The sequence below is a fragment of the Podarcis gaigeae genome (genome assembly GCF_964106915.1).
Source record: "Podarcis gaigeae genome assembly, chromosome: 11".
Taxonomy (NCBI): Eukaryota; Metazoa; Chordata; class Lepidosauria; order Squamata; family Lacertidae; genus Podarcis; species Podarcis gaigeae.
The window spans coordinates 16,582,968-16,602,028 of NC_139687.1; the positions used below are offsets into that span (position 1 = coordinate 16,582,968).

At 41.7% G+C, this 19,061-nt stretch overlaps 1 long non-coding RNA gene across 1 annotated transcript in view; it reads right to left on the bottom strand.

Moving 5' to 3' along the window:
- The window catches only part of LOC310827034, a 163,460-nt gene extending 156,250 nt beyond the window's left edge, over window positions 1-7,210 (bottom strand). Inside the window, exon 1 of the long non-coding RNA XR_014556154.1 lies at window positions 7,132-7,210. This is a non-coding gene — a long non-coding RNA (uncharacterized lncRNA). The remainder of the gene's footprint in view (window positions 1-7,131) is intronic.
- Between the last annotated feature and the right edge of the window lie 11,851 nt (window positions 7,211-19,061).

Genomic DNA, 19,061 nt, shown 5'->3' on the forward strand with positions numbered 1-19,061 from the left:
ACACAGGCACCTCTAGTACTTTAGTCACTTGGTTTATTTTATCTTTCAGTGTATGTCAACTTCATGAAAGTCATGGTTGCTTGAGGGCGAGTTTGTAAGAGGGACTGGAGACGTGAAGCATCTCAGAGGGGATGTGAGTTGCAAGAAGAACGCTGCCGTTCTGAGCCACATCTGCTCTACAGAGGTCAAAGGAATAATTCTTGTGCTGCAATTCAAAGTCTATTTACTTGAGAAAAAGCCCCATTGGGATCTGTGGGGCTTTCCTCTTAGTAAACAAGCAGAGGCTCAGGCTTCAATGCTAGTGATTTGCATACTGTATCCAAAGCTACAACAAGAATTGACAGCACATCTGGCATGTTAAGGGCAAAGCAAATAGCTGTCGTTATTGTAGTTGCTTGTAGAAATGATTCCGTGGGAATGGACAGGGCAAATGTGAGGGTGAGGAAATGGTTCTGGGTCAGACCGAAAGGCCGTGTATACATTCACTGAGTGAGTAAATAAATGAATGAATGAGAACAGCCTTGTAAGGCAAATCATCATTATAGTCTCCATATTGCAAGAGGCTGGTTGAGCCATGGAAGCTGTCCTGAAAGGTTAAAGAGAGGCAGGAGTGAACAGAAACAGCAAAACAGAACAGAAAAGGGAAGGCAAGCCTTAAACTGGTGCTTGAAAATGGCATTTTATAAAACATTAGCAGAAAGTACCCAGTGTTACCAAGAATTATAAGGCACTAAAATATATTGAGTTTTTAAATTGATTTACAGCGGTACCTCAGGTTACATACGCTTCAGGTTACATACGCTTCAGGTTACAGACTCTGCTAACCCAGAAATAGTGCTTCAGGTTAAGAACTTTGCTTCAGGATGGGAACAGAAATTGTGCTCCGGTGGCGCGGCAGCAGCAGGAGGCCCCATTAGCTAAAGTGGTGCTTCAGGTTAAGAACAGTTTCAGGTTAAGTACGGACCTCCGGAACGAATTAAGTACTTAACCTGAGGTACCACTGTAGTTAGTTTCTTAAAGGGGGAAAAAAGTATTTTTGAGGGATGTGTACCCCCGCCTTTCAGATCTGAGGCCTGATTGAGTGCTCTTGCTCAGCCATGACCCAGGCCCAACCCAACTAAGACCCAGTCCCAAATCAGTTTGGGGGCCAAACCATCATGCCCAATTCCATGACGATATATTCAGAGGTGTCTGAGTGCATAGACAGAGAAGCAACTTTCTCAAATACTTTCCACCTGAAAATGCACTGTGACCTACTAGTACAGACCCTCCAAGTGTTCCTATTTTCCAAGGACAGTCCCAGATTTACAGAAGCCATCCCAGTTTCTGACTTGATCTTGGAATGTCCCACTTTTCCTTAGGATGTCCCTATTTTCATCGGAGAAATGTTGGATGGTATGGAGTTACGCGACCTCTGAGCCAAGGAGATAAGTGTATAAGAGATACAACCTTTAGAAGACATCTGAAGGCATTCGATTTTTGCACGTAAGTTCCGCTCTCACTGGTTTTATACAGGTTTTAACTTATTTTAGCTTATGGTGGCTTTAAATGTTGTTGTTCTTTGGCCATTGTGATTTTTAAAAATAATTAGTTTTAGTGTTTTATGGTGCTTTGCTTGGATTGCATTTGTATATTTTAACGTCTCCGTAAACCATCTAGGGAACGACAAGCTTCCACCAAGTGATTATGCAAAGTACCGACAATCCATATCTAGCAATAGGTGGTAATTTATATCAGGGATCAATGTGCTGAGACAATCACTTGCTGCAAGCTTCTATGGGCCAACAAATTTCAGGAACAGAATAGCACTTGGAATAACAACAATGGTGAATATAACTCAGATGGGAAACTCTAAGGGCCATGTAACTCAGAATACTACTTAAACCACAATCAGCATCCCACAGCAAAAATAACAAGGGAGCTTCACAGTTCTATCTTAATCCTAGAAAGAATTCTTCATTGAGGTTGCTCACAGTCCCTCTCCTACAGCAGCTTCTTATGACATACCCTCCAACATTTCTCTGATGAAAATAGAGATGTCTCCTCCAACATTTCTCTGATGAAAATAGAGATGTCCTATTCCATACCCTCCAACATTTCTCTGATGAAAATAGGGATGTCCTATTCCATACCCTCCAACATTTCTCCAATGAAAATAGGGAAAGTAGAACATAAGGAAAAGTGGGACATTCTAGGATCAAATCAGAAACTAGGACTGTCCCTAGAAAATAACAACACTTGGAAGGTCTGTAAGAAGGTTTCCAAGAGCAAAGGGAGAATTGGCAATACTCCGTGACATATCATGCTGGGCTTCTAAATCATGATATAACAAAAATGTGGGAAAGGATTTAGTATAGAACTGGACAAATTTGCCTGGTAGATTTGCCAGTAGAGTGGTACCTCCGGTTACAGACGCTTCAGGTTACAGACTCCGCTAACCCAGAAATAGTACCTCAGGTTAAGAACTTTGCTTCAGGATGAGAACAGAAATCATGCTCTAGCGGCGCAGCAGCAGCGGGAGGCCCCATTAGCTAAAGTGGTACCTTAGGTTAAGAACAGTTTCAGGTTAAGAATGGACCTCCAGAACGAATTAAGTTCTTAACCCGAGGTACGACTATAGTGGGTTAATCATATGTTGTCAGGCCTGCTTGACAACAGGGCAGGATAATGTGCTCCATGCATTCTACTTCCTGGTTAGTACAGAGACATAATCTTGCAAAGTAAGGGACACCAGAAAAGCTACTTGGGAGCATTTCTGAGGAAAATACATTAAATCTGGCCTTGCTAAAAAAAAGAAAGAAAGGCTACGGTAATTGGGAACTGTCAAATTCCTTAAATATTCAGCTGTGAAAAACGACCCGACATACTGTATACTGTTGGTGAGCATGAATAGGCCTGCAAATCACAGAAAGCAATATCCCACAATCTTTGTTTTACTGAATTAAGGGCAGTGTCATAGCCCATATGTAAGAGAAGAGCTGAGGACAAACCAATTGAAAGAGCTTTTTGAGAAATGAGGTGAATCAATTGCATTTGCAAATGTGCACTGATTTCCATGAGTCGTGTGGACATCTGGATTCAGAAGGCACATCTTCCTGCCATGTCAATGTCTGCCAAGAACATTACACGTTCTGAGTCATAAACTGGAATGCGCAAATGTAGGAACACGATAGATCCAAAAATATTTTGCTTCAGGCATAGTACTGGGCTGATTTAAATAGCATTTAACGAATGGCAGGAATGTTTTCCTGCTATTTCAGAACTTCTATGATATTTCCAAGGTCTTATTATATGACATTCCACAACAAAAGGGAACCTGCAAGAGTGCTTTATAATATATTGTCTGGAAGCCTACCACCCAGATATTCCCTGACTATGTATACCAGAGTAAAGGACACAGAGGGATCTATATCCATGTTTTTCTTCTTCTTCTTCTTCTTCTTCTTCTTCTTGCCAAGTAAGATTGCCTTCCATGAACACGGTCTTAACAGTGACTGTGGTGGTTGTCACCAATGGAAGCGAAAGCTTTTAAAAGACTCAATATGGAGTCCAAATGGCCAAAATATGGGGAAATTTTGGAATAAGAGGGAGATAAATTGAAATTGCAGAGTTTTGAGAAACTAAAAAACAAAGTGCGAGACTGCCTTCATTATTATCAGATAATGGAGGCATACAAATTGGACAAGAAAATTGGATTCCAGGTGGAAAAATCAAAATTAGAAACAGAATTGTTAGAACCTAAAACTAAGATTTTGTCAAAGATGTATAACTTGCTGCTGAAATGGAACACTCAGGATGAAACGGTGAAGTCTGCTATGATTAAATGGGCACAGGATGTTGGACATAATATTATGTTTGCTGACTGGGAACAGTTATGGACCACCGGTATGAAATTTATGGCATGTAATGCCTTAAGAGAGAATATTATGAAAATGATTTACAGGTGGTACATGACCCCAGTCAAGCTTGCAAAAATTTATCATTTGCCCGATAACAAATGTTGGAAATGTAAAGAGACTGAAGGTACATTCTTTCACCTTTGGTGGACGTGCCCAAGGATCAAGGCTTTCTGGGAAATGATCTATAATGAAATGAAAAAGGTATTTAAATATACCTTCTCGAAGAAACCAGAGGCCTTTCTCCTGGGCATGGTTGGCCAATAGGTGCCAAAGAAGGATAGAACTTTTTTTATGTATGCGACAACAGCAGCAAGAATACTTATCGCAAAATATTGGAAGACACAAGATTTACCCACTCTGGAGGAATGGCAGATGAAGATGATCGACTATATGGGACTAGCAGAAATGACTGGCAGAATCCGAGACCAGGGAAAAGAGTCGGCAGAAGAAGATTGGAAGAAGTTTAAAGACTATTTGCAGAAATATTGTAAAATTAATGAATGTTAAAATGATGTTAGACAGAAATTAAGTGGTTTCCAGCTGTAATGTTTAAGAGATATGAAAAATAAGGTTTAGAAATAAGTAAAAACCAATGGAGAGGATTTGCTGAACTAACAATTTGAATTGGAATATAAGAAAGGGAGGTATGAGGAGGTCTGGAAAATAAGTTAAAAGAAAATAAGTAAATGGAAATTCTATGTGTTTTTAGTTGTTTTTACTTTTGTATTTTTGTATTTTTGTTGTTTTTTCTTTTTGTTTTATATTGTGTCATTTTTGAAAACTTTAATAAATATTCTATAAAAAAAACAAAAACAGTGACTGTGGAGGCCAATTCTAGATCGACATGTCCTTCCACAGTGGGGACATAGGTTTCTGGGTAGGACTTGATCACGGTGAGGGTTTGCCAAGCGTGCCTTCCTCTTACCACATTTCTCCTTTTTGTCCTGAGTTTGAGCGTCTTCAAAGTCCATGACTTTGGTAAAGGCTGTTCTCTAGCTGGAGTGCTCGCAGACGAGTGTTTCCCAGTTGTTGGTGACTACATTTTTAAAGATATGCCGTGAGAGAGTCTTTCAACCTCTTTTGTTGACCACCAGCATTACACTTTCCATTTTTAAGTTCAGAATAGAGTAGTTGCTTTGGAAGACGATCATCAGGCATCCGCACAGTATGACCAGTCCAACAAAGTTGATGTTGAAGAATCATTGCTTCGACCCTGGTGATCTTGCTTCTTCCTGTATACTGACATTAGTTCAACTGTCTTCCCAAGTGATGTGTAAATTATTTTGGAGATACATATATCTATGTATCTGTATCTGTATCTGTACAATGGTACCTCTACTTACAAACGTGATCCGTTTCAGGGTGCCATTCGCACCCCAAAAAGTAGAGCGCCACTACTGCGCATGCGCGAAGTACGCAGATTGCTTCTGCACGTGTGCACGCAGTGAACCCAGAACTGTTTGCCGCGTTCGTAACCTGAAAAGCCGCAACGTGAAGCAAATGTAACACGAGGTATGACTGTATCTGTATCTATCTCCTGTGAGTATTGTGTACAGTAGCCTTTTCTGGCTACTTTTCTGGCTACTGCTATTTGCAGCCAATTCTGGACGCAATGTATCACCAGCATGGCTAGTAGCTACTGACTTATATCCCATGCATTTGTTTAATCCTGTTTTGAAGCCATCTAAATTGGTGGCCATCACTTCATCTTGTGGTAGCAAATTCCATCTGCAAAACTATGCACTGGCCTAATCCAGGCCCTGCCCGCTCTGGTGCATTGCATCGACCCAGTTAAGGAACCCTGCATCAGTCTGAGGCTGAAATGGAGAGCCACCTCTTTCTTGAGAGCTTCCCTGTGTGATCAAAATCCCTGGTCTTTCAAGACTTCATTTTGTCTGTCTTGAATCTTCCGCCATTCAGTTTCCCTTTCAGCATTTCCATTTTAGGTAGCTCTCTGTTTGCCTCCGCATAACATGTCAAATGACCCTAATGTTGTCTTCTCCATTTTTCAATTATATGGAAAATACATCTCCCCTCACCCCAGCGATACAGAAAACTGCTTTCTACTCGCTTTCATCAAATGTTGGGGGGGGGGGGTGAAAAGAAAAGAAAAGAAAAGAAAAAGAAAAAGAAAAATGCTTTGCACATGACACTGCAAGAGCCACTCTTTCGAGATAAGACTCAACATATTTCCCAAGCAGTTATTTTCAGAGCCCAGTTTCGGCAGGCACTATGAATGAGCACGAACTGCTGACAATGAGGGAATATCTGCTCTGCTGCTTTTGCTGGGGATTCTCAATCACAGAATCGTCAGGCAGTCTCGGAAAGGGATGCATTATAAAACGGTTGGATATTTTAGGCTGCTTGTAGTTAGTCACTAAAGCTGGCCTTCGATAGTCTCATAAGGCTTGGTGACAGACAGTAATCTAATCTGTTTTCCCATTTGTTCTTTGCTCTTATCTACTAAAAGCAACTCCATCTTCCAGTTGGCTGAGCTGTGTGCTATTTAAAAGATGAACACGGCATTCCATCTTGTTGTCACCAGGAAAGCAGAGGTGTTTATAATCGCCATTGTGTAGAGGCAGACAAACACTGCCAATGATATCCTCAGATTTCCCCCATCCCTTATCCCTTATTTTTGGGGGGGTGGTTGTTTTTTTTTTTTTTGCTTTTTTTGACTAAAGAACATCTGGGAGGTGGAATGCTTTAAACAAACGAAGAAAGAAATATTCTCAGAAACACATACTCACAGGAAATATCTGGGTGGTGGACTTGCCACCATTCTCCTTACTATGTTGTTGTTGTTGTTTAGTCGTTTAGTTGTGTCCGACTCTTCGTGACCCCATGGACCAGGCACTCCTGTCTTCCACTGCCTCCCGCACCTCCTTATTATAAAGAACATCATTCATACAGGTTGGAATTGTTCAGTGGCATTCTGCAACAACCAGTAGGAGTTTATAATACAGGGTATTTAGCAAGTCTACTGCCCAGGCCTTTTCTGACTGTATTTTGGATAATGAAAAAGGTATGGATAATGAAAAAGGTACCTGACCTAAAAAAAAAGCAAAGACATCTGATAAAGCAGGTTCTTATCTATTACAATTTTATCTGGGAATGAAAATGATTCCTTGGATTAAGCTGAGAGAGGATGTCTGAGCTGAGTTTCCCTAGTAAGCTTCATGGTTAAATTGAGATTTGAATCATGGACTCTTTAGCCCTGGCCTGATATTACCACTAAACCATAGCTGTCAACTTTCAGATTTGAAAATAAGGGATCAGCAGCCTCACCTGTCCCGGGGATATCTAACAATCTGGGATAGCAGTGGGAAGCAGCGGGAGACAGTGCTGGAATAAGGGAATTTCCTGCAAAAAAAGGGAAGCTTGACAGCTATGCACTAAACCACTTTGGCTCATGTCAAAATAAATGTGTTAGTGGGTTTTATTTTTATGTGCCATAGGTTTGTTTGTGGCACATACATATAGAACTCCATATAATTGATCCCACGTTAGCAGTGTTATCAAATTATGTGTTATAAGGGGTGGCGGGCAGGACTTTGGACAAATGGACAAATGGACATTTTCACCAATTTAGCGCTAAAGAGTGGTTTTTTGTGGAGAAACTCAAGGGCAAAAAAAGAGAGACATAGGCTTGGACGTGATAATGGCATAGCGTGGGGGCAAAAGGAGAGGTTGCCCCAGGCACAAAATTGTTAGGGACGCAAAATTTCAACACCCGGCACTACCTCAATAAAGCTGTGTCCTTCTGTTGAAAGCGACTTCTCGATGCGAACCAGGAAGTGGCCTTTCCAAACAATGGAAGGAATCTTCTTTTATTGTCTCTGCGGCTGCAATCTCCTGGGTAATACAGGTGCTGTTAGGCAGTTGAATACGCATGCATACTCTGTATGTTTTTCCCCATTCCACCCACCCCTCCACATGGCCCCGGGCACCGGCTACCGCTACCCAAACTACGCCACTGGGACATGGAGTTTTTAAGTGTGGACCTGTGCCTGAAAAGAGTGGGCTGAAAACTTAGTGTGGTAAGGCTGGAGTGATAACAAAACCAGCTTTATCACTACCACCCTGTCCATCTTTATGCAGTCTCACAGTTTTCAATGGTGGTTTGTATGCATGCTGCCTCCATCTTCATCCATCGAGGCTGGGGGTTCATGCAACATTTAAAAAGAGGTTCATATTAGCTGAATCTAGGTTTTTGAATGCCTTAAATATGCCTCTGGCACAAGTTCCTCTGACTCGGTAAGATATTCACAGTTAACTGGGGGTTTCTGTCTTAGAGAAAAACAAATGAACCTGTCCTTGCCTTAACCTCCAACACCTATTCAGGTGCATAAATTCTCCTCTTCAAACTGTCTCGCCCTTTACTCCTGAGGGAAAAATAAGTGTCACTCAAACTCAGTGAGTCGTGCCTTTAACACCCAGCTGTTTGCTGAAGTCCAGCAGAGTTCTGCCGTAAGTAAATGCCACAATCTAAAATGAAATATGGATGTGGTTGATTCAACTTTTCGCCGCTATTTTTTTAAAAAAATCAATAAAAATGTCAGCAACGGAGGGGGGGGGGGGAGGAGTGTGCATTTGATTGGAGTGAGGTGTTCTTTTTAAACTATTAAAGATGCTAATGGCCCATTGTAACATTCTGTCTTTTTTGAGGGCTGAAAAGATATTCTAAGCCAGCACAGCTGGTCTGGCTTTGTGCTCGCCATTGTAAACCTCTTTGAGGAATGCTTATATTTTGTCTCTGATTTGATGTGTCCGTGCATGACTGCCAGAAGGTGAATGAGTCTTCAGAAATGGACAAGTGAAAACTGAGGAGGGGGGAATCTGTATTCTGTTTCCTTTTGCAGATTAGTGGTATGCTTTTTGTCTGCTTAAATCACTGTCCGCTGCATTGTTGCTGTAAAAGCTCCTTGCCACAGCTATGAAAATCAGCTGTTGTAAACCCCCTGGTGGAAAAGGTTCTTTTCTGTGTCTTGGATAACTGAGTTGGAAAGCTAGCTGAAAAACTACTTCATCCCTGGATGAAACACCATCAAGAATTGAAATCTGTTGAAATGGAATAGGGCTTGGAAAATGAATCATGATTAAGAAGTGAGAAAAATGTTTTCTTATGGCCTTAGCAGATGTTTCTTTAAAAGAAAGAAATCCCCCCCCAAAAAAAATCTTAAAGGAACACTAGCCATTATCCAGAACCAACATTGGGATTCCTTCCCTGTAAATAATGTGTTTGGGGCAATAGGTAGAGTTGTCATACATCTGGAATTTCCAGGACACATACGGAATACTGCTGTTTCTGTCAGTGTCTGGGCAGAAATCAGTTAAATGTCTGGGAAAATATGGATGTATGGCATGCTGTTTTTGCCAATTTCCCATAAAAATAGCTCAAAAATGGCATTGGGGGGGGGTTGCCAATAAAAGCTCAACAACTTTGCCCCCCCCCCAAACCCTCACCAGTTTTTCTGTTTGGATTTTCACTTTTTGAAATATCTCAGTGAGGTACAGTGGAATCTCGGTTTTCGAGCGTCTCAGAATTCGGGCGTTTTGGCTTTCGAATGCTGAAAACCCAGAAATAACTGCTTCAGTTTTCAAACACCTTTTGGAAGCCAAACGTGCCACATGGCTTCGGTATTGAGTTTTCCAGTTGTAAATGCTTCTGGAAATGCAGGCTTTGGTTTTCAAACGTTTCGGAAGTTGAACGGTCTTCCGGAATGGATTAAGTTCGAAAACCGAGGTTCCACTGTATCACAAGGGTGAAACTTCAGAGGAATTGCAAGGAAAGCAAAATAAATTTAGATTAAAAACACAGCAGTTTCTCAGGGGGAACTTTGTCGTCAGGACACATCCTTGGAGACAGTCCTGCAATACAAGAACAGTTATGAAAGGTTGGAGCAGCTAACCAACTCTTGGAAAGATTTAAGGGCTCAGTCAATACTTTCCCCGGTCTACCACAGCAGTCATACAGTAAATACAATGGGTTGTGTGTGTCCAATTAAGCCATACTCAGAATAGATCAACTGAAATCAATAGACAAGTGGACTAACTTAAATCAATCGATTTCAGTGGTCTACGTGGAGTGCAACATACTCGGATGTGACACAGGGGTGGGATCATGACAGTTTTCTAGGTAATCAGTCTATCTGCTGAAACCTCGAAAATGGACACTCTTTGAAAACAGTGTTTTTCCAGTGAGCTAGTAGTTGAAACCAGGAAGGGACTAGTGCCAGACCAAAAGAATATCAAACTGGAAAAATGTAATACAGTGGTACCTTGGGTTACATATGCTTCAGGTTACATACGCTTCAGGTTACACACTCCGCTAACCCAGAAATAGTGCTTCAGGTTAAGAACTTTGTTTCAGGATAAGAACAGAAATTGTGCTCCGGCGGTGCGGTGGCAGCAGGAGGCCCCATTAGCTAAAGTGGTGCTTCAGGTTAAGCACGGTTTCAGGTTAAGAACGGACCTCCGGAACGAATTAAGAACTTAACCCGAGGTACCACTGTAAAAGCAAAACACAGAAGTGTCAAAGATGTGTCTTTCAGTTATTGCTAAAAATAAACTGAATGAATGAAATATAAGAGACCATTCTGTTAAGGTCAGTCAGAGAAATATAAAAGTAGCAACAACAGGAGTAATGGGCTAAAAGAAGCAATCGGCATTACTTTGGAGACTGACAGATTCTTGAACCTCAACAAGGCGCAGGGAAACTCATGAAGGTCGCTCAGAGCTACTAGCAATAAATCTTGTGTCTTTTTCACATTGATATATGATCTCAGTTTGACTAAAGCCTGGCCAGGTATTCTGTTTCCCAAATTCCAGCAGGGTCCGGTGAAAGCAGAGCAATTGCTACTCTTAATATAGGCATTTGGGTCTACCTCAACCACGAGCCAGAATTCCTTGACCAAAGTTTGGCCCCATTCTACTCCATAGCTTTTCTTGAACTCTCACCTTCACTGCACATCCAGTTTCCCCCCACCAAATGAGCTGAGAAGCTGTTCTCGCACAGAGGAACATCGCCTGGTCCCTATTAAAGTAGTTGGCAGCTGCTACACTGTCAGAAGCCTTAGGATGAGTTGACCATTAGTCTGTCTAACTCTGTATTGATTTCACTAACGGGCCGTCGTTCTCCAGGGTTTCAGAAAATAGAAGTTCCCCAGCCCTACCTGCAGATACTGAGAAGTAGATCTTCTGCCTTCTGCTACCACAGAGCTGCTGTCAACAGTTCACCGCTTCTATCTGCAATGTGTTTCCCAAGATATATGCATAATTCCCAGTTTATGGAAACTGGAAAGAGTGAAGATCAATTTATGGATTTGCAGCACAGGACTTTTATTCTTTCTTTACTTATTATTGTTTATTGTGCTGTGGGTTAAACCACAGAGCCTAGGGCTTGCCGATCAGAAGGTCAGCAGTTCGAATCCCTGCGACGGGGTGAGCTCCCATTGCTCGGTCCCTGCTCCTGGCAACCTAGAAGTTCGAAAGCACATCAAAGTGCAAGTAGATAAATAGGTACTGCCAGGGGCGCCGACTTATAAAAAATATTGGGGGGGGGGCCATATCGGGGTCCTGCCCCGGGAAGTTTTCTAAATTTTAGATGAAAATTAGTGAGTTTTAAAGTTTTTTAAAAGTATTTTAGAGTCATATGATCAACATTAGAACCCCGAAAACTCGACTCTCTATAACTCCACACTCCGGGAAACTCGACAAGCCTGAAACACTTTTTGGCTTTGAAAAAAGAAACAAAACATAAACACGCACGGTATTTTCGTAAAAAGCTAATTTAATTTACAGTAACAATTATGCTTATAGACTATTACAGAGCAGTGAATATATAGCTCTGAAAAGACTGAAATGATATTTCAATAAATCCTAAACTATCATTAAAAGAATAAAACATAAAATATTGCTGTCGCACAGTAATAGCACTTTGATTAATAAGTGAAATAGCTAATTTAAGCTTACTTTGAATAAGGCTGAGGGCTCATTAAATAAAAATAATATCTCAAAGTTAATGCTTTAATAGTTAATAAAGTTAATACAGTATGCCTAATACTGTATGTAAATACTGTAATACTGTATGTAAATAACGGGCTTTAATTGGGTCTTACACCCTAAAAATATTTAAGTATTTGAAAATAACTAATACAGTACTATAGTAATATAGAAATACAGTACTAAACTAGTACTAATATTTCGAAACTGAAAATTTAACATTCTGTATGTATTTAATTCTCTATTTTATAAAGATTTTTAATATCTGACAGTGAGTTTGGAGTAGCCCAATGCAAAAATCCTGAGGATCCATGTGGATCCGTGCTTTGTAACCACGTTTTTGCACCACTGTGACCCTAGGCAACAGTGGGTGCGTGATTTTTTTGGTGCAAGATGTAGCCATGAACATGCTATGTGATCTGATGGTGAATTTGGGGTGACCCAATGCAAAAATCCTGAGGATCCATGTGGATCCGTGCTTTGTAACCACGTTTTTGCACCATTGTGGCCCCAGGCCACAGTGGGTGCGTGATTTTTTTGGTGCAGGCTGTAGCCATGGACATGCTATGTTATCTGATGGTGAATTTGGGGTGACCCAGTGCAAAGATCCTGTGGATCCATGCTTTGTAACCACGTTTTTGCACCATTGCAGCCCCAGGCAACAGTGGGTACGTGATTTTTTTGGTACAGACTGTAGCCATGGACATGTAATGTGATCTGATGGTGAATTTGGGGTGACCCAATGAAAAAATCCTGAGGATCCATGTGGATCCGTGCTTTGTCACCACGTTTTAAATGGGGAGGGAAGGAAAAACACAGAAGGGACAAGAAGCACAAGAGGGGTGTGCGGAGAAGCAGCTGGCTAAGAATGCAGGGGAGGAGTTTAACGGGGTGGGGGGAGGAAAGGAAGGCAAAAGTCCCCCCCCCCAAGCCAGCCCTCTCTCTCTCTCTCCCATCTGCGAGGCCTAGAGCACGGAGAGGAGGAGGTGGTGGGCTGGAACCTGCACGCAGTGTGACTAGGAAAGAATTAGAAGGAAGGACTCGATCCTTTCCTTAACCCTCTGCTTGCCAGGAGGGCAGGAGATTCCCTGCTCTTTGTTGAGTTTGAGCAAACGCAGCAACAGAAGCGGGTGGGCAGTAAGACCCTGAGGCAGAATGCAGGAAAGCAGCAGCTTCCGCCTTCCCTCCGCCCGACCGCCCGATCTTATTTTTGCCTGATTTTTGCCTATTTTTGCCCACACATTCGCTCAATAACACGCAGACATTTCCCCTTACTTTTTAGGAGAAAAAATCTGCGTGTTATAGAGCGAAGTTTACGGTAATAATTTTCTTAAATTATTGGGGGGGCTGAGCCCCCCCAAACGAATTTTTGAGGGGGCTCGGGCCCCCTCAGGCCCCATGGAGTTGGCGCCTATGGGTACTGCTCTGGTGGGAAGGTAAACGGCATTTCCGTGCGCTGCTCTGGTTCGCCAGAAGTGGCTTAGTCATGCTGGCCACATGACCCGGAAGCTGTACGCTGGCTCCCTTGACCAATAAAGCAAGATGAGCTCCGCAACCCCAGAGTCGACCACAACTGGACCTAATGGTCAGGGGTCCCTTTACCTTTACATTTATATACCGCCCGTTAGCCAAAGATCCCAGCATGCTGTGAAACATTAAGAACATGATTTATGCATCACAATAATAAAATAATAATACAAAAATAAAAAAATAAAAATAATAAAAACATAATACACAGCAAAATACAAAAATAATCATAATGACAGCCCCCACATTTAACAGTTATAGATAATTTAATGGCCGAAAGCTGGGGTAAAGAGGAATGTTTTTGCCTGGCACCTGAAGATGAGGAGCCACCACAGAAAAGATCTCTTCTCGTGTTGTCACCCTCCAACCTCTTGCGAAAGAGGGACATGGACGCGGGTGGCACTGTGGTATAAACCATCGAACCTCTTGGACTTGCCGATTGGAAGATTGGCAGTTCAAATCCCATAACAAGGTGAGATCCCGTTGCTCTGTCCCAGCTCCTGCCAACCTAGTAGTTCTAAAACATGCCACTGCAAGTAGATAAATAGGTACACCCGTGGCAGGAAGGGAAACAGCATTTCTGTACACTCTGGTTTCCGTCACGGTGTTCCGTTGTGCCAGAAGCAGTTTAGTCATGCTGGCCACATGACCCGGAAACCTTTCTGTGGACAAACACCGGCTCCCTTGGCCTGAAAAGCGAGATGAGCATTGCAACCCCATAGTCAACTTTGACTGGACTTAAACGTCCAAGGGGTCCTTTTACTTTGCTGGTGTGCACATTATAACTTTAAAGCACATTTGAAGCATATTTCCTCCTGAAAGAATTCTAGGCACTGTTGTTTACAGCTCATAGCATTGCTGTTCCCAGAGAGCCTTAATTAACTACAGTGCCCATCACTTTCTGAGAGGGAAATGTCATTTAAATATGTTTCAAAGTTGTAGCGTGCACATAGATTTATTCAACTTTTTAGATCAAGCATTCTCTTTCATTTAATTGGCCGATTTCAGAATTTGTCATCTTACTACCAGTCTAGCACAGGCAAATCTGATTGGAAAATGTGGTTTAAAAATACCGTTCAGCCAGAAGGGTAACATAAAATATCACTGCTGTTTTATGAGCTGAAATTACATATAAGAAAACATGATTTCTTCCCTTCGTGTACAAATGTTGAAAGGTTAGTCTGGATTAGTTCTGCATTTTTTAACTTCATCACTCGAGACTACTCAGAATTGTAATTCAACCATTTGTCAGGCTGGATGTTATATCAAACAATAAAGCTTTATCAAAGACACATGTTGAAAACAAACATGCTCAAGTTTTTTATTTGTTTTTTTTTTAAAAAAAGAGGGGAGAAACGGAATGAATGGTTTTCATAATTTTTCCTATGAAGTCAAATAAAACTTGTATGAGATGTTTCTATTAAGCAACATGAGAGAAAAGACTGCAATAACAAATTGTGAATCAGTTAGAACCAGACTTCGGACAGCACATATTTCATTAATTATACCTCATTGCTTGCAGTTCTTTTTCCTGGATTAAATTTTGAAAGGGCACGAAAGAGCCCAAACAACCCAAAGTCAGGCAAGTTATGTAGTACTAGAAACTACGACCAACCATAGCGGTACCTCTTTTGCACTGAGTGTATGACGCTTGGCCGCCTTCTTCCCTGAAAGGGAAACAAAACGCCATTAGGGGGTTATGAAAGAAAGGAAAGAAAGCTGAGATTCTCAGGAAACCAAATATGGTGCCTGAGTGTTGTTTCTGTGCTGTTCATGGGGCATGTACTGGAGAAACTTCAGAGCTTTGGTACGTTCAAATCACATCCTCTGATCTATGTACCGTATTTTTCGCTCTATAAGACGGACCAGACCATAAGACGCACCTAGTTTTTGGAGGAGGAAAACAAGAAAAAAAATATTCTGAATCCCAGAAGCCAGAACAGCTAGAGGGATCGCTGTGCAGCGAAAGCAGCGATCCCTCTTGCTGTCCTGGCTTCTGTGATAGCGGTGCAGCCTGCGTTCACTCCATAAGACGCACACACATTTCCCCTTACTTTTTAGGAGGGAAAAAGTGAGTCTTATAGAGCAAAAAATACGGTAACTAAAAATGTATTTTATCACGGCACCGGCTTCCACAAATCATAGGGCAGACATAGCATTGTCTTCTGCTATGTTGAAGAGGGAGGCTGTATGCCCGAAGAATCTTTGCCCAATGTCAGAAGATGTGCTTTAAATGTATGGGAAGATATAACAGGACGGTGGTAGTGTTTCCAGACAGTTGCAAAACAGCCTTTGCTAGCAGCTGCCCAGAGGTGAACGCAAACAGCCTGTAGGATGCAATCCATTGGGAGCAGTCAAATACAACATTCCTTGTTTTGCTAGAGTGGACATGCAAGGGAATGTTTGGTCCAGCCAGTTGAAACTTCCTGTTCCTCCTGGCCTGGAGCATCTTTCCTTGCATGTGACTAGTGGGTGGGCGTGACCTTTCCAGACCTGGTAAAAGACCAAGGCATTCTGCTACTCTCTCTCTTTTTTCCATCTTCTTTTCATCCTGGAAATTTCCGGGAAATTGGGTCCTCCCTTAAAGAGGGCACGTGTTGCGGTGAGACTGGGCAACCAAACCCTGTGTTGTGGGTGGGTATGATTGGATAGCCACAACACCCAATTGGTAGGTCCTTTGATGCAGGGTTTAATCAGGCCAATGGGACGCAGGCTAAATGGATCAAGGGACCAATATATTCCTATGCACGTGACCCAGAACTTCCTCTTTTGGTGCGTGCATTCAGAACACCCTCCCACCTCTCCCTACTTTTAGGGCTTGTTGTGCTTGACCTTGCTATGCCGTCGTGTGTCGTCTTTCGTTGGGACAGGGGCACAGCAGGAATTTTCCCCACTTGGCTGATTGGCTGCAGCCATTTGGGTTTCACGTGCCGCGTAGCAAATCATCACAGCTTGTAAGGTTGCGGATAGGCTCTGGTTCAGGTGATAGGGATGGGAGAACGCTCTCGCCATCCCTATGTGAAGGGTATTCCGTTAAAGGAATCCAGGGACTCAATGGTTTGGTCAACCCCTGAGAGGGGGTTGTGCCTGTGCCTGAGTCTAGGGGGACATTGAGGTGGTAGACATAGCCTGTTCCCAGCTTTCCGCCTATCCAGGTGTTCACCTAGGCTGACCTATGCTGGAACCCTGAGTCAGCGCTACCTGCATGGCAGCGAGCTAGTCGAACCAGAGCCTATGCAACCGGTCACTTGCTTTAGTCAGTAAAGTTGTGGCCTAAATTCTGCCAAAAACCAAAACAAAATTTGAGTCTTGTCTGAATTTATTTAAGGGGGAGGTTTAAGGGTCTGAACATGCAATGAACTGCTGGCTGCCAGCCAAGCAGCCCCTCTGGTCATCTTCCTTATGGGGTAAACCTGTTTTTATACGTTTTTAACTTTAAGCCTTAAGCTTGCCTTCAGGGATCACACTGTGCTCTGCCTGATCGTGAGTAAACTTTCTTTTTATTACTTATGAATAAGACTGTGGTGTCTTTATTCTTTTAGGAGGGGTCTTACCAGGAAAATATTAGAACACATTTCAATTTGGAGAAGCCAGACTGAATTGCATATTGTCTTAAGAAACCCACACGAGTTTGCAAGAAGCTTTCTGCTGTGTAAAGGAGAATGTGCTCTGCTAAGTAAAGGAACTTGCTAGTGCAAGTTAGGAAGGATATTAATAAACAATATACAGTGGTGCCTTGCAAGACGAAATTAATCCGTTCTGCGAGTCTCTTCATCTTGCAGTTTTTTCGTCTTGCGAAGCACGGCTATTAGCGGATATTAGCAGCTTAGCGCCTTAGCGGCTATTAACGGCTTAGCGGCTTTAAGGAAAAGGAAAAAAACTTGCAAGAACTCGCAACCCGTTTCGTCTTGCGAAGCAAACCCATAGGCAAAATCGTCTAGCGAAGCGACGCAAAAACCGAAAAACCCTTTCATCTTGCGCGTTTCTCGTTTTGCGAGGCATTCGTTTTGCGAGGCACCACTGTATCCTCTCCTGCCACCCTGAACATTCCTACACAGCCATCTCATGATAGCAAACACAGAAGCTGTATACACACCATGTATTTAAAGTGCATTCCAGCAGAGGATCCTGAGAACTGCAGTTTGTTTAAAGGGTGCTGGGAATTGTAGCTCTGCGAGAGATGCTTTCAATATACAGTGTGTATGCCACAATAGTCTCTGTCACTCTTTCTCCTATAAAATTTCATATCTTGCAATCTCATGCCACGCAAGGGGTCCAGGAAAAGTTTCAACCTTTTGGTGGTCTTGTAGTAAGGTTAAAGCTTACTGGGAAATGATATACAGTGGTACCTTGGGTTAAGTACTTAATTCGTTCCAGAGATCCGTTCTTAACCTGAAACTGTTCTTAACCTGAAGCACCACTTTAGCTAATGGGGCCTCCTGCTGCCGCCGCCGGAGTCTGATTTCTGTGCTCATCCTGAAGCAAAGTTCTTAACCTGAAGCACTATTTCTGGGTTAGTGGAGTCTGTAACCTGAAGCGAATGTAACCTGGAGCGTATGTTACCTGAGGTACCACTGTATAATGAATTGGAAAGAATGTTTAAAATAACATTTGTAAAGAAACCCAGATGCTTTTCTACTTGGGAATTATCAGAACGGAACTCCCTAAATTGTACAGAAACTTATTCATGTATGCAATTACAGTGGCAAGAATGTTACTTGCCTCCTAATGGAAAGATGCAGAAGTCCCAGCAAAGGAAGAATGGATACAAAAACTTACGGAATATGCAGAAATAGCGAGACTTACTGGAAGGATAAGAAGTCAAGTTAACAAACTTTTTATAAAAGAATGGAAATGGTTTATTGAATATTTACAGATAAATTTTAAGCAGATAAGAACATTGGCAGGATTATTGTAATAACCCATAAGAGTATATATTTAAAGTAGATGAATAAATGAGCAAATTAAGCTAATTTGGATATGCAGACGATATTAAAAATAAATTTAAGGGACCGCAGAAAGAGGGGGAAGGAAGTCAAGTTTTGAAACATTGGAATGATTGTAAAATTAGTGAAATGCATAAATCTGAAAAGCATATTTTTTTTTTTATTTTTTTATATAATATTTTTTATTAGTTTTATGAAATACAGAAAAAAGAATAAAGAGCATAATATAAAAGTAGAAAAAGAAAGTTACAAATTTTCTTGTTCTTTTTTCCAAATCTACTGGACTTCCCCGCGTCCTCCCAACCCTGCATTCTCTGTGATACATAACATCTGCAATTTGTTAACTTGTTTCAATACTTATTGTATCTTCCATTTTATCATGTTACCCAATTTCAAATATATTATGACCCAAATCATGTACGTTTTCATTTTAACACAATAAAGTTGTTTCATTATTCTATCTCTGACTTCTTGTACCTTATTTTCCATTTCTTTAATTTAACATTACTGAAGCTAGAATTTCCTAAAAGGTGCGTTTTTTAACATTCATACAACTTATAATGTTTTTCCAAATAGTCTTTAAATTTTTTCCAGTCCTCCTCAATTGTTTCTTCTCCCAAGTCTCGGATTCTGCCAGTCATTTCGGCCAATTCCATGTAGTCCATCAACTGCGTGTGCCATTCCT